Below are 14993 nucleotides of genomic sequence, written 5' to 3'. Positions count from 1 at the left end.
CAGCCTTAGGTATGGTCTGTTTGAGACACTATATCGTCTCTTGAATTCATTCCACATGTCTAAAATCTGAACACATTCAGTGTGTCGCAGCTGGCTTGCTGCCTCCAGTGGATACATGGTTTTCCCCTAAAATGTGTGCCCAGGCAGACCTGATGGAAAAAACACTCCCTGGCCCTCACGTAACAGAAAAAGCAGCTGCTGGAAAGGTGCTGCCCACTCATGAAAATGAATAAATGAGACATTGTAAAATGTAATCTGTTATTGGAGTTGTTCTCCTTTGAGCAGTGAAGCCAAAAGGGAGAATTAATAAAGGGATTCAAAATTATAACAAACTTTGATAAAGTACACGGGGAGAAACTGGCAGGAGGGTTGACAACCACAGGATACAGATTTAAGATAATTGGCAAAAGAACCAGAGGGGAGATGAGGATTTTTTCTATGCATCAAGATGCTATGGTCTGGCATGAACTAACTGAAAAGATGATGGAAGCAGATTAAACAGTAACTTACAAAGCAGAATTAGCTTTATACTTGAAAAGAAAAACAGTTTAGGCTGATAGGGAAAGAGTGGGAGAATAAGACCAATTAGACAGCACTTTCGAGGAGCTGGAGCAAGCATGATGGGCTGTAGGGTCTCATTCTGTGTGGCATGATTCTATTTGATACTTAAACCCAAGCAGATGGGAGATGGTTAACAGGGTGGAGAATGTATAAGTGGGGAATCCAACCCCAATCAGCCTTAAACACCTTGGGCCCAATTTTACCATCAAGTTGTGCCCGTTTTCAGGCACGAAAACTTGGTAAAGTCAGGCATGAGGCGAGTATTGCGATCCGTGCCCGCCTCCATGCTGGTTCCCCCTTTACAAAGGCCTGAAAATGGCCACAATCAGGACAATGCCCAAAACAGGCGCAATGGCCACTTAAATGCATTTAATGCATCTAAATTGACTTAATGGGCTGCACACCTAACTTTACCAGCATATTCCCCTTTACCACAGCGTTCACTCATCCAGAATCGGCGTGAAACAGACATGGTGCATAGAAGCCGATTCCGGCTCTCTAGTCAGTGAGGAGATAGATGCCTAGTGTCCAACCGGAAGGGGGGGTCGGCTGTCACTCTGCCTGAGATCAATGGAGGGGAAGGGGGGGTCTGCCACCTCTCTGCCTGTGATCAATGGAGAGGGAAGGGGGATCTGCTGCCACTCTGCCTGAGATCAGTGGAAGGGAAGGGGGATCCACTGCCACTCTGCCTGAGATCAGTGGGGGGGAAGGGGGATCCACTGCCACTCTGCCTGAGATCAGTGGAAGGGAAGGGGGATCCACTGCCACTCTGCCTGAGCACAGTAAAAAGTCTGACAACACCAGGTTTTAGTCCAACCGATTTATTTGATAATAGACTCACAAGCTTTTGGGGTTGGTCTTAGTTTATGCCAGTCCAACGCCGGCATACCCACATCATGACTCTGCCTGAGATCAGTGGAAGGGAAGGGGGGTCCGCTGCCACTCTGCCTGAGATCAGTGGAGCAGAAAGGGGGTCTGCTGTCACTCATCCTGAGATCAGTGGAGGGGAAAGGGGCCCACTGCCACTCTGCCTGAGATCAGTGGAGGGGAAAGGGGCCCACTGCCACTCTGCCTGAGATCAGTGGAGGGAAAATGGGGTCCACTGCCACTCTGCCTGAGATCAGTGGAGGGAAAATGGGGTCCACTGCCACTCTGCCTGAGATCAATGGAGGGAAAATGGGGTTCACTGCTACTCTGCCTGAGACTGGTGGGGGGAGGGGCCCGTGATCGGTCTGGGTGGCAAGAGAGTGGCGGGATAAGGGGGTTAATAATATTGTGGGAGTGGAATAATGTCTGTGGGGGCCAGGGGGAGGCATTATCCAGTGTGGGAGCGATTGCCAGGGGAGCAGCATTCTATTATTTTGCTCTGCGCATGTGCAGTTGGAGGCACCGATCAGAGCTGCAGGATTTCAGGTGCGTTAAGCCCCGCTCACAGGCTTGTGCAGCACGATTCGGACTCGCTGATATTTTTGCAGGCACAGTGCATATAGGGGCGCCTCTGAACAGATCTAAAAGTCGATCTGAAACACTCTCAGTTTCAAGTCCAACCAGCACTTAGAATCAAATTGTGTAGCTTTTATCACAGTGTGTTTGAGTGTTGAACAGTTAATCCATCTCAGCCTCCTCTGGTCTCCAGTATGTCAGTCCTCCGCCAACTCAATTCACTTCACGTGATATCAAGACACAGCTGAAAGCATTAGATACGCCAAAGGCTATGGGACCTGACAATATTCTAGCACTAGTGTTGAAGATGTGATACTCTAGAACTTGCTGCATCTCTAACCGGGTCCCTAACTGGAGTGGCATGGTGTCACAGTAGTTAGCACTGCTGCCTCACAGTGCCAGAGACCCGGGTCCAATTCCCAGCTTGGGTGACAGTCTGTCTGGAATTTACACATTCCCCAGGGGAAATTCAAGAGAAAGTTCTTTACCAGAATGTGGTCAAAATGCAGAAACTAGTAGTACAAGAAGCGGTTGAGACAAATAGCTTAGGTACATTTACAAGGAAGCTGGATAAACACATGAAGGTGAAAGGATTAGAAGAATGTACTGATAAGGTGGGATGAAGTAATGTGAGAAGGGACTCATGAGAAGCAGAGACCAGTTGAGCCAAATGGCTTGTTTATTTATGTGCTGTGGAATCTTTCATTCTGTGGTTAAATGCTTTTGCAGCCAATTCTACCTTGCTGCCTGCTCCAATGGAATAGGGTGGAATTCACCCAAAAAAATTCTAAGTGGTGTATTTGTCTGAAAATTGGAGTAATTCACGTTGCTTATTTTCACTGGGAGTTTAGAGAAGAATCTCCCACACTATGTGCACTGCAGAGACCACCAGTGTGAATATCATTAAATTTCAGGGGGGGCAGGGCCTATTCCCGCTGGAGAGACTGAAATCAGTGTGCTGAGCGGGTCACTGCGCATGCGGTGATCTGTCAGTGCCGAGATTGCTGCATGCACAGTAGCCCCGCACACTCGGCCTCCTGATTGCTGGCCAGCTTGATCGCTGGCCAGCCCCACAAACCCGCAACGCCGGCTCTCTGCCCCCCCAACTACCGGCCAAATTGCTGGCCCCTTGACCATTCCTGGGCCCAGCCACAATACCGCCCCACCCGCCCACTATGATCTCCAGCAACCCCCCCCATCAATTATTCTCGCCTGACTAAAAGATTAGCGCAGTTGGATAGGAGAATTGTCCAAATAAATTGATAAGAACATAAGAACATAAGAAATAGGAGCAGGAGTAGGCCATCTAGCCCTTCGAGCCTGCCCCGCCATTCAACAAGATCACGGCTGATCTGAAGTGGATCAGTTCCACTTTCCCGCCTTCTCCCCATAATCCTTAATTCCCTTGTCTATTAGAAACCTATCTACCCGTGACTTAAATATATTCAGAGAGGTAGCCTCCTCCACTTCAATGGGCAGAGAATTCCAGAGGCTCACCACCCTTGGTGAAGAAGTTTCTCCTCAACTCTGATCTAAACTGCATCCCCCCCCCCTTATTTTGAGGCTGTGCCCTCTAGTTCTGCTATCCTTTCTAAGCGGGAAGAATCTCTCTACCTCTACCCTATCTAGCCCCTTCATTATCTTATATGTCTCTATAAGATCCCCCCTCAGCCTTCTAAACTCTAACGAGTACAGACCCAGTCTATTCAATTTCTCTTCATAGGCTAACCTCCTCATCTCTGGTATCAGCCTAGTGAACCTTCTCTGTACTCCCTCCAAAGCCAATATATCCTTTCGCAAATGCAGTGACCAAAACTGCACACACTACTCCAGTTGCGGCCTCACCAGTGCCCTGTACAGCTGCAGCAAGACCTCCCTGCTTTTATATTCTATCCCCCTTGCTATAAAGGCCAACATTCCATTCGCCTTCTTGATCACCTGCTGCACTTGCAGACTGGGTTTTTGCGACTCGTGCACAAGGACCCCCAGGTCCCTCTGCACCGTAGCATCCTGCAGCTTTTCACCCTTTAAATAATAATCCCTCCTATTATTATTTCTACCAAAGTGGATAACCTCACATTTGCTAATATTATACTCCATCTGCCAGGTCCTTGCCACTCACTCAGCCTATTCAGATCTCTCTGCAGACTTTCTGCGCCTTCCACGCAATTTGCTTTTCCACTCATCTTCGTTTCATCAGCAAATTTTGTTACCCTACACTCAGCCCCCTCCTCCAGATCATCTGTAAATGGTAAAAAGTTGAGGCCCCAGCACTGATCCCTGCGGCACTCCACAAGTCACCAACCGCCAACCAGAATAGCACCCATTGATTCCAACTCTCTGCTTCTTGTTAGACAACCAATCCTCAATCCACGCTAACACCTTACCCCCCACTCCATGCACCCTAACCTTTTGCAGCAACCTTTTGTGAGGCACCTTATCAAACGCCTTTTGGAAATCTAAAAACACCACATCCACTGGTTCTCCTCTGTCTACCGCACTAGTCACATCCTCATAGAAATCCAATAAATTCGTTAAACATGACTTCCACTTCACGAATCCGTGCTGTGTCTGCTTGATCAAACCATTCTTTTCTAGGTGTCTTGCTATTTCTTCTTTGATGACGGATTCTAGCATTTTTCCAACTATGGCCATTAAGCTAACCGGCCTATAATTCCCTGCCTTTCATCTGCTACCTTTTTTAAACAGCAGTGTAACATTAGCCGTTTTCCAATCTTCCGGCACTTCCCCAGAGTCCAGCCAATTTTGATAATTAATTACTAAGGCATTCGCTATCACCTCTGCCATTTCTTTCAGAACCCTGGGATGCATTCCATCCGGTCCCGGGGACTTGTCTACCTTCAGTCCTGTTAGTCTATCAAGCACTACCTCTCTAGTGACAGTAATTGCATTAAGGACCTCATCTCCTACCATCCTTCTATCTTTAATATTCGGCAAGCTATTTGTGTCCTCCTCTGTGAAGACCGACATAAAAAACTTATTTAAAGCCTCAGCCATTTCCTCGTTACCCACCACTAAATCCCCCCTTCGTCCTCCACAGGTCCAACATTCGCTCGAGCCAGTCTCTTCTTCTTTATATATTTGTAAAAACTTTTACTATCATTATTTATATTTCGAGCTAGTTTAGCTTCATACTCTATCTTTCCTTTCTTTAACTCAATAACTTTTTGCAAATTAAAAATAACTTATTCTTTTCTCAAAGTTACACAGCCAAAGTACAGAGTGGATAGGGCAAGCCTTAATCCATCCCCTTGCTTGCTCCAAAAACCAATTCAAAATCAAATTGAGTCCAATTCATTGTCCCCACAAAAGAGACATACTGGATCCAAGCTAACAAGAACAGTTATTATACCTGATCCCACATTTGATCCAACACTCGCCCAAAAGGCTGAGAATGAATGGATCATGGGTAGGAGATACTAATTAGTAAGGTGCCTCAGACAAACTTGTATCCTGAATCATCCTTAGATTATGACACATCATTCACATCTGAGACAGTGTGACTGCATTGAGTTTTTAACCCAAATGGACCTATCTGCTAGTGGAAAGATTCTGCAGTGATGCTGAATTGGCATTCAGGCAGGAATTCCCATGCGGGTTACAGGTTTGCTGATTGAGCAGATGATTTTGAATTGTGCTTCACTTCAGGCTCCAGCAGCTTATACCATTAAATTTCATTGATCTTTCCACTATAAGTGAATGGATGGAGATTTCTCCGCATCCCACAAAGTGCTGTGTCATTGGAACATAAAAGAAAGGCTAACTGATTTATTGATCACAAAATGGATTACTAAACAGGTTTTTGGATCTGAGCCATCTTGTGCTCTGCTTTACAAAATCAAAAGCTTGGGTGTCATCAGCATCAGCCATCTATCATCAGTACCCAGTTCAGTGACTGTCCTCCACACCTATTTAAAGCCATGCAGTTTACAGTTACAATTTCATTGACATGTTCTGCTCCATAGCTGAGTCATAATCTGCAGGTTATGTGCACGATTGGCTAAATAAAATTATTTCAACCATCTTTTAATATTTTCTACATTTTCTAAATTGGATTCATTTTTCTCTTTCAGGGTCTTGCCCAAGACGTTAGTGCTTTCTGCAGGTACACAATTTACTTAGATCTTCAACAACCACGATTAGTGCCAGCGACTGTCATTGTGGCATGAGGTTTTAACACTGGATCTGAATCCAGTCACATATACATCCCCAGTGTACTACTGAGGGAGAGCTCTCTCACCATCTCAGGCTCGTGTCAAATATCCCACTGCACTATATGTTTTTTTGTTTAAATGTTTTGCTTATTTATTAGTGTCACAAGTAGGCTTACATTCTCACTGCAGTGAAGTTACTGTGAAAATAAAGTAGTGGAGTTCTCCTTAGTGATGTGACCAAAGCTGATCCCACAACCAACACCAAGGAAAGGGCAAATTATCTGCTGATTACCATGTGCTGTGCACAAATTGGCCACAACATTTCCCACATTACAACGCACATTTCAAAAAAGTATTTAATTGGCTGCAAAGAGTTCTAAGATGTCTTACATTGTGAAAGACAGTATATAAATGCAAGTTCTTTCTTTCTTGTAGTCAGCAGAATGAATAGCACTGTTGCTATGCAACAAAACTAGCAGCAGTGCTACAGTCTGCTGCTGCAAAGTTCCTTGAGCAGGAGGCTCTATGGTAACAAGGAGTGCGTTAGCCAGACTGTCTGCCTCAAGGGTTTACATCATGTAATATCTGCCTTGCTGTCACTGATGAGGAAAGAACCAGCACAGCAGCCATGAGATTTAGATTATGTGGAGGCCTGTTACTTTCCCCTTTGCACCTTTTCCTTGAGGAATGTTATAGCTAGAATTTTTCTTTTCTGAGCTATCCTTTGCCATAAATTCAGACGCACTTTTAAATCCCCATCTGACAGTAGCTTACCCTTTTGTTAACAAAAAGTGATTTGCCATCGAATGTGCTGTGGTGCGTGTTCAATATTCATCAAAATGCACAGAAAAACTGAACTCTGGATTAAGGGCAAATTTCAATTGACAATTTTTTTATTTATCCTTTCACGGGATGTGCATATCATTGGCAAGACCAGCATTTATTGTCCAACCCTAACTGCCCTTGAGTCGGTGTAGTCAGTCCATGTGGTGTAGAAAAACCCACAGTCCCCTTGACCCAGGATTTTGACCCAGCAACAGTGAAGGAACAGTGATATAATTCCAAGTCAAGATAGTGCGTGATTTGGAGGGGAACTTGGAGGTGGTGATGGTCCCATGCATCTGCTGACATTATCCTCATGGTGATGGAGATTGCATGTTTGGAAGATGCTGTCAAATGAGCCTGGGTGAATTGCTGTAGCTGCATTTTGGAAATGGTACACGCTACTGCCACTGTGCATCAATGGTGAAGGGACTGTCAAATCCAAAGATAACCACAACCACCTTCCCTGTGGGCCACTCACTACAGACTACGCTGTGAAGCGGGCTTGTTCTGTCTGGCGTCAAATTTCTTGCATGTTGTTGGAGCTGCACTCATCCAGACACGTGGAGAGTGCAGGAACACACACTGGACTTGTGCTTATAGATGCTCATTGCTTGGAATTTGTATGACACAAAGGTAACTTGCCATTTATCAGCCCAAGGCTGAATGTTGTCCATGGCGGAATTCTCCCAAAAAGTTTCTAAGGTTGGAAAGCTACAGCTGTTCACACTGGCAGGATTTTCCCATCCCGCTGCAGTGAATGGAGACTTGGCTAGGGACCAAATTCTGCAACCTCACTGCAGCGGGAACATGGTGTGAACGGCCAATAAGATCGTGCCCTAAGTGTCATAATGGTAAGAATAATGGAGTGATCCGGGCCTGCCTCTCATATGTGCTTGTCACCACAAATCTCCCACAGTCATGTTTTTTGAGAGTTGGGAATTTCCCACCAATATTGGGAGACACCCCCCCCCCCCATGGACATTGGGAAACTCCCTCGCGGTCAATGCCATGTTCCCCACCCCCTCTCCGATGGGTTGCCTGCATTGGGATCGTCCTGATGGGTCCCCTGCTGGCCCCTGATATGCCCTCCCTCAACATGACTATTGATATGATCTACCCCTGCATGACCGTCCCTACATAGCTCCTCTATCATACTCCCCACTGAGGCCCCATCCTCTTGGCACTGCTCCTGGCACACTGGCAGTGTCCAACTAGCATCACTGGGATGTCCAGTAGGCACCATGGTGCTAGTTGGACACTGCCAGTTGGGCACTGTCAGGTGGACACTGCCAGATAGGTATTACCAGGCCATGCCGCCAACAACCTGCAGGCTTCAATGATCCCTTAGTCCCACCAGTGTGACTACTATGTAAGGTCTCAGCTTGTAGAAACCAGTAGTGATTTTCTCTGTTCTTGCACCATGCCGAAAGCCAGATAATTCTGTGCACTGGAAGTCAAATGGGTAATGCATATTTAAATGCTACTTTAAATAATTGTAATCGGCCTTGCCCCTTTCTGGGCACGATCTGGTTTGTGCCATTAGACAGGCCAATCACAAACTGATGTCGGGTGCAAAACCGATTTTTTGGTCCACGCTGTATTCTCTGGGATCAGCATGCAAGTTCACTTCAGACGCAGCGAGGTTACTGTACATGGACCTGGAAGGCTTCAGTATCTGAGCATTTACAAATGGTGCAGCAACACATTGTGCAATCATCAATGAATCATTCAGGATTTTGTTGCTCATTCAATAGTATCCATTCTTAACAGTGTCCCCTGAGGCTCAGTCAGTAGCACTCTCAAATCAGGGGGTATTTTCTGCTCTCATTTTTGGGGGACAGGATCAGTAATGGGAGCCAGAATCCCACAGAAGTCCCAAAACATGGTTTACGCTGACGAGCTTTCCCGTTCCGATTGTCCCTACTCCCTGCCAATGACATAACAGAAATCCCGATGTTGAACAGTGGGATCACATTTGAATACATTTATATATAATTATAAGGCCATTACGCCTGATAGACATTCCCCTCCCCGCTGTTGGACTACCTACTGACCTCAGCATGAGAGCACAACAACATGCACCAAATGAGCAAAACCTGCTTGAAGCAAGCAAGTGAGTACATTCCCTGGGGGAGAGGGTCATGCCCGGGCAGTATCCATATTGGGGGAGGAGGGGGAGGGAGGGTGTTGTGTATGTTTTTGCTCCATTGCAGGGGTGGAGAGAGGAGTTGTTCTGGGGAGTGGGCAGGTTCTGTCTTATAATTTTTGTGTGATAGCGCCCTTTAAAAACTAAGTTAGTGGCAGCACAGTTTCATCAGAGCCTGCCATGCCATCCTGATTGTGTGGGATCACCCCTTAACATTTTTTCATCTCAAGACTTTGGAGCAGGACTTCAACCACACTCTGACTCTGAGGCAAGAGTGCCATCTCCGACACAAGCAGGACAAACCCATCAGAGGTTGTGGCACAGTGGTATACAGTGAGGAAGGAATTGCCCTGAAAGTCCTCAACATTGACTCTGGCCCCATACCACCCACTCTACCATTATTGTCAAACTGGGGATCAACCAAGGTTCAGTGAAATGTGCTGCAGAAGGCATGTCTATATACAAACATGCAAATTAGGAGGAGTAGATCCTTCAAGCCTGTCCACCATTCAATGAGATCGTGGCTGGTCTGACTGTAATCTCCCGCCTACCCGCGATAACATTTCACTTCCTTGTTTATCAAGAAGCTATTTACTTCTGCCTTGAAAATATTCAGAAAACTCTGCTTCCTCTGTCTTTTAAGGAAAAGTGTTCCAAAGACTCACTACCCTCTGAGAGAAAAAAAATCTCATCTCTGTCTTTAATAGCAACACTTATTTGTAAACAGTGGCCCAGATGTAGATTCTCCTACAAGAGGAAACATTCTCTCCAAAACCCCAAAGGATCTTACATGTTTCAATCAAATCGCCTCTTACTCTTCAAAACTCCAGAAGATACAAGTAGATAGGAAGTAAGCAACTGGTGAGTATTGTTAGTTAGGGGCTAAGTCTAAATAACTGGCAGGTTTTAAAAGTAAGCATTAATTGAAATTAAATATCAATCTGAATTGTGGACATTGTGGGGCATCAGTGAAGGAGAACGTTACCTGGATACTTTGTTCCAGGAGTCAGTCACACCCTTAGGTTAGGCAGAACTTTTGGGTCAATCACGAGTCGGGGACAGGAGGATCTGACTGCGAGTCAGGCATGGAGTTAGTGATGGAGGGCCCTTGACTTTGTCGAACTGGTATGAGCTGCTTGTTATCAGTTATCTGGATGAGGAGAGAGACTGCAAGGTAGATGAGCAGATTGTCTGTGGCACCATGCTAAAGGATAACATTCAAGAATGGGGAAAGAAGAAGGAATGTGATAGATACTTTCACTGCAGCCTCAACTGGGAGATTCAAAGGTTAAATAAAAACATCTCCTGACAACGAGAGAGGAACTTGAAGTGAGCGGAGCAGGATCCAATTCTCACGGGGGTTACAGATAGTGCGACATGAACCCAAGATCCCTGTTGAGACCGTCCTGTGTTCATATCAAGGCGGCCTTCACGACACACGACAGCGCAGAGTCTCTGAGCAGAGACTGATAGCCAAGTTCCGCACACATGAGGACGGTCTCAACAGGGATCTTGGGTTCATGTCGCACCATCTGTAACCCCCGTGACTTGCCTGGGTTTGCAAAACCTCACTCACTGTGCTGTCTGGAGACAATACACATCTCTTTAACCTGTGATTAGTGCTCCTTCCACACACACTGTCAGCCACTTTAGGACTTGAACAGCAGGTTAGGTGTAAAGATTCGCATTCTAATCAGTAATCTCTAAACTGTCTGTGCTTTATATGCTCTGTCCGAGGCCAGAACTCTCCATTCACCTGACGAAGAGAGAGTCCCCTCGAAAGGTTGTGAGTTTACTATCAAATAAATCAGTTGGACTAAAACCTGGTGTTGTCAGACTTTTTACTGTGTTTACCCCAGTCCAACGCCGGCACATCCATGTCAAGTACACAAGCACTCCATTGATAAGACATGTATTCATGTAGTCACCCTGCAGTGCAAGAAAATGCAGGGAGAGAGATAATGAATGACCACCAGGCAGTCAAGTAGAAAGAGGCAGGTAGTGCAGGACTCCCCTGAGTGCATTCCATTGTCGAACCAGTCTTGAATTCTGAATACTGATGATAGTGATTGTTCTTCTTAGGGGTGCAACCAGAGCCAAGTCCATTGCACCACAAGTGGTTCAACTCTAGATGGGGGTACAAGGAAGACTGGGAGAGTAATAATGGTTCAATAGTTAGGTGACAGATAGGCATTTTTGTGGCCACAGACATGAATCTAGGATGTTGCATCCCTGGTGCCAGGGTCAAAGATGACACCAAACAGCTCCATAGCTCTCTGAGGTGGGAAGGAATGAACAGTCATGGTCCACAGAAATACCAACACCATAGGCAGAAAGAAAGATGTAGTTCTGCTGTCAAAGTTTTGGAATTTAGGTCAGTAATTAGCCAGCAGGTTAGGTGAATGGGCCACGCTAAATTCTCCCTCAGTGTACCCGAACAGCCACTAGAGTGTGGAGACGAGGGGATTTTCACAGTAACTTCATTGCAGTTTTAATATTGGCCTTTTTGTGATTGATAAATAAACTTTAAAGAGAAAGGCCTCAAAAGTAGTAATCTGAAGATTACCCCCAGGACCACACACAAGTGAGTATAAAAATAGGAGGATTAAGCAGATGAAAGTGTGGCTGGAAAGATGGTGCAGGAGAAAGGACTTTAGATTCTTGGGACTTTGGACTAACACTGGTGGTGATGGGACCTGAGTACAAGCCAGATGGGCTGCCCCTAAATACTGAATTCCTTGATTTGCTAGTGCTACTGAAGAAAGTTTAAATTAATTTGGCAGGGGTGTATGAACCAAGAGATAATATCAGAGAGGAACCAAGGGACACAGAGTACTGGACAAGACAGTTAGCCGTACAATATGAAGTTATTAGGTGGGGTCAGAGTAAGTCTGAGTTATAAAATCTAAATCAGGATTACTGTGCAGGTATGTGAATAAATGTAGTGTGGTCAATAAGATTACTGAGATATGTGAAAATAAAATACTGACTTTGATTTTTAATTTGAGTTGATTTATTATGTCACATGTATTAAAATACTGTGAAAAGTATTGTTTCTTGCACGCTATACAGACAAAACATACCATTCATAGAGAAGGAAACGAGAAAGTGCAGAATGTACTGTTACAAAATGTCATAGTTAGGGTGTAGAGAAAGATCAACTTAATGAAAGATGAATTCATTCAAAAATCTGACAGCAGAAGGGAAGAAGCTGTTCTTGAGTCGGTTGGAACGTGACCTCAGACTTTTGTATTTTTTTCCTAATGGAAGAAGGTGGAAGAGAGAATGTCCGAGGTGTGTGGGGTCCTTAATTATGCTGGCTGTTTTGCCGAGGCAGCGGGTAGTGTAGACAGAGTCAATGGATGGGAGGCTGATTTGCGTGATGGATTGGGCTACTTTCACCTTTTGTAGTTCCTTGTGGTTTTGGGCAGAGCAGGAGCTATACCAAGCTGTGATACAACCAGAAAGAATGCTTTCTATGGTGCATCTGTAAAAGCTAGTGAGAGTTGTAGCTGACATGCCAAATTTCCTTAGTCCTCTGAGAAAGTAGAGGCGTTGGTGGGCTTTCTTAACTATAGTGTCAGCTTGGGGGGACCACGACAGGTTGGTGGTGATCTGGACACCTAAAAACTTGAAGCTCTCAACCCTTTCTACTTCATCTCCATTAATGTAGACAGGGGCATGTTCTCCTTTATGCTCCCTGAAGTTGATGACAATCTCCTTTGTTTTGTTAACATTGAGGATGAGATTGTTGTTGCTGCACCAGTTCACCAGATTCTCTATCTCATTCCTGTACTCTGTCTCGTCATTGTTTGAGATCTGACCCACTACGGTGGTGTCGTCAGCAAACTTGAGAATCGAATCGGAGGGGAATTTGGCCGCACAGTCATAGGTATATATAGGTGTCTCTGCGATAGCTGAGACCTAACTCGGTATTCAGGAAAGATAGAAAGGGAGGAGGAGTGGCAGTATTGTTTACGGAAAGCATTGCAGTGCTGGAGCGAGAGGATACCCCAAATGTGTCAAGGATAGAATCTTCTTGACTAGAACTAAGACTCTGTGTTGTCTATTCGCCACCAACTAATGCGAAAGAATGTATTAGAGAAACAAATTTGCAATGAAGTGACAAAGGAGTGTAAAAATTATAATTTTAATGGGGGGCTTTAATTACTTCAATATTGATGAGGATGGTAATAGTTTAAAGGACAGATGAGGCAAGAGTTCCTTGAGTTTTTTCAGCAAAACATTCTATGTTTCCAGTCAAACAAGAGACATAGGTTTTTGGGAATGAGGCAGGCCAAGTGGATCAAACATCAGTCAGAGAACACGGAAGGGACAATATAATATGGTTAAAGATTGCAATGGAAAAGGACAAAGAACAATCTCGAGTAAGCTGGGGAAAGCCAACTTTAATGGGGTAAGAATATACCTTGGCCAAATAAATAGGAATCAAACAATGCTCCAATTTCAAAGCAGATAGTTCTGGCACAGTCAAGGGATATTCCCTCAAATATATTCCCTGGATGACAATAGAGATAAAGATTAAGATGAAGAAGAGAAAGTGCTTTTATGACATATGTCAGGTGGATAATACAATGGAGAATTAAGCTGAATTTACAATCTTCAGAGGGGAAGTGAAAAAACAAATAAGAGAAGCAAAGAAAGAGCTCGTAAAGAGATTGGCATCTCGAATAAGAGAGAATCCAAAAGTCTTTTATAGATATATGAATAGTAATATAGTGGTAAAAGGAGGACAAGGGCTGCTTAGAGACCAAAAAGGTAATTTATGCATGGAGGCAGGGGGAATTGGGGAGATACTAACTTAATGCTTTGCACCTGTCTTTATCAAGGAAGAAGATGCTACTCAGGACATGATAAACAGCAGGTAATTAATACACGAGACGAACTTAAAATTAATAAGGAGAAGGTATTAGTTAAGCTGGCTATGTTTAAAATTGATAAAGTACCAGGATTCAGGTGGAGTATTGCATGTGTTTCTGGGCGACATGCTTTAATAAATGTGTGAAGGTATTGGAGGAGAATGCAGAAAAGATTCAGAAGAATGGTTTCAGGGATGAGGAACATCAGTTTTGCAAATAGATTGGAGAAGTTGGGACTTTTTAGCTTGGGAGAAGACAAGGATGAGAAGAGGTTTGATAGTCATATTCAAAGGCCTGGCCAGAGTAGATAGGGAGAAACTGTTTCCACTTATGAAAGGATCACGGCACAGTAGCACAGTGGTTAGCACTGCTGCTTCACAGCTCCAGCGACCTGGGTTTGATTCCCGGCTTGGGTCACTGTCTGTGTGGAGTTTGCACATTCTCCTTGTCTCTACATGGGTTTTCTCTAGGTACTCCGGTTTCCTCCCATAGTCCAAAGATGTGCGGGTTAGGTTGATTGGCCATGCTAAAATTGCTCCTTTAGTGTAGGTTAGAGGAATTAGTGGGTAAATGTGTAGGGATTTGAGGTAGGGCCTGGGTGGGATTGTGATTGGTGCAGACTCGATGGGCCAGATGGCCTCTTTCTGCACTGTAGGATTTCTATGATTCTATGATCAAGAATGATATGAAAGAGATTTAAAATAATTGGCAAAAGAAGCAACAGTGACATGAGAGAAAACCTTTTCTGCATCCCCCAAGAGATGTGGAACATTTAAATTGCTGTTTACCTCAGGGGGAATTGCAAACATCCCACTGGAAGGGAGAGGCCACAAAATCCTGGATGTGGACATAGACAGGATGCTGATGAAAGGAGGGTCATCCTGTTTTGAAGGGTTGGCAGGTGATCCCATGCCAATGTGATAGCAGATGCCTGGGAAGCAATGGCTGAGGTGGTGAGCTGCA

Source organism: Carcharhinus amblyrhynchos, chromosome 25 (assembly GCF_965287045.1).
Source record: "Carcharhinus amblyrhynchos chromosome 25, sCarAmb.v2.hapA, whole genome shotgun sequence".
Taxonomy (NCBI): domain Eukaryota; kingdom Metazoa; phylum Chordata; class Chondrichthyes; order Carcharhiniformes; family Carcharhinidae; genus Carcharhinus; species Carcharhinus amblyrhynchos.
This window is presented reverse-complemented; position numbering follows the sequence as displayed.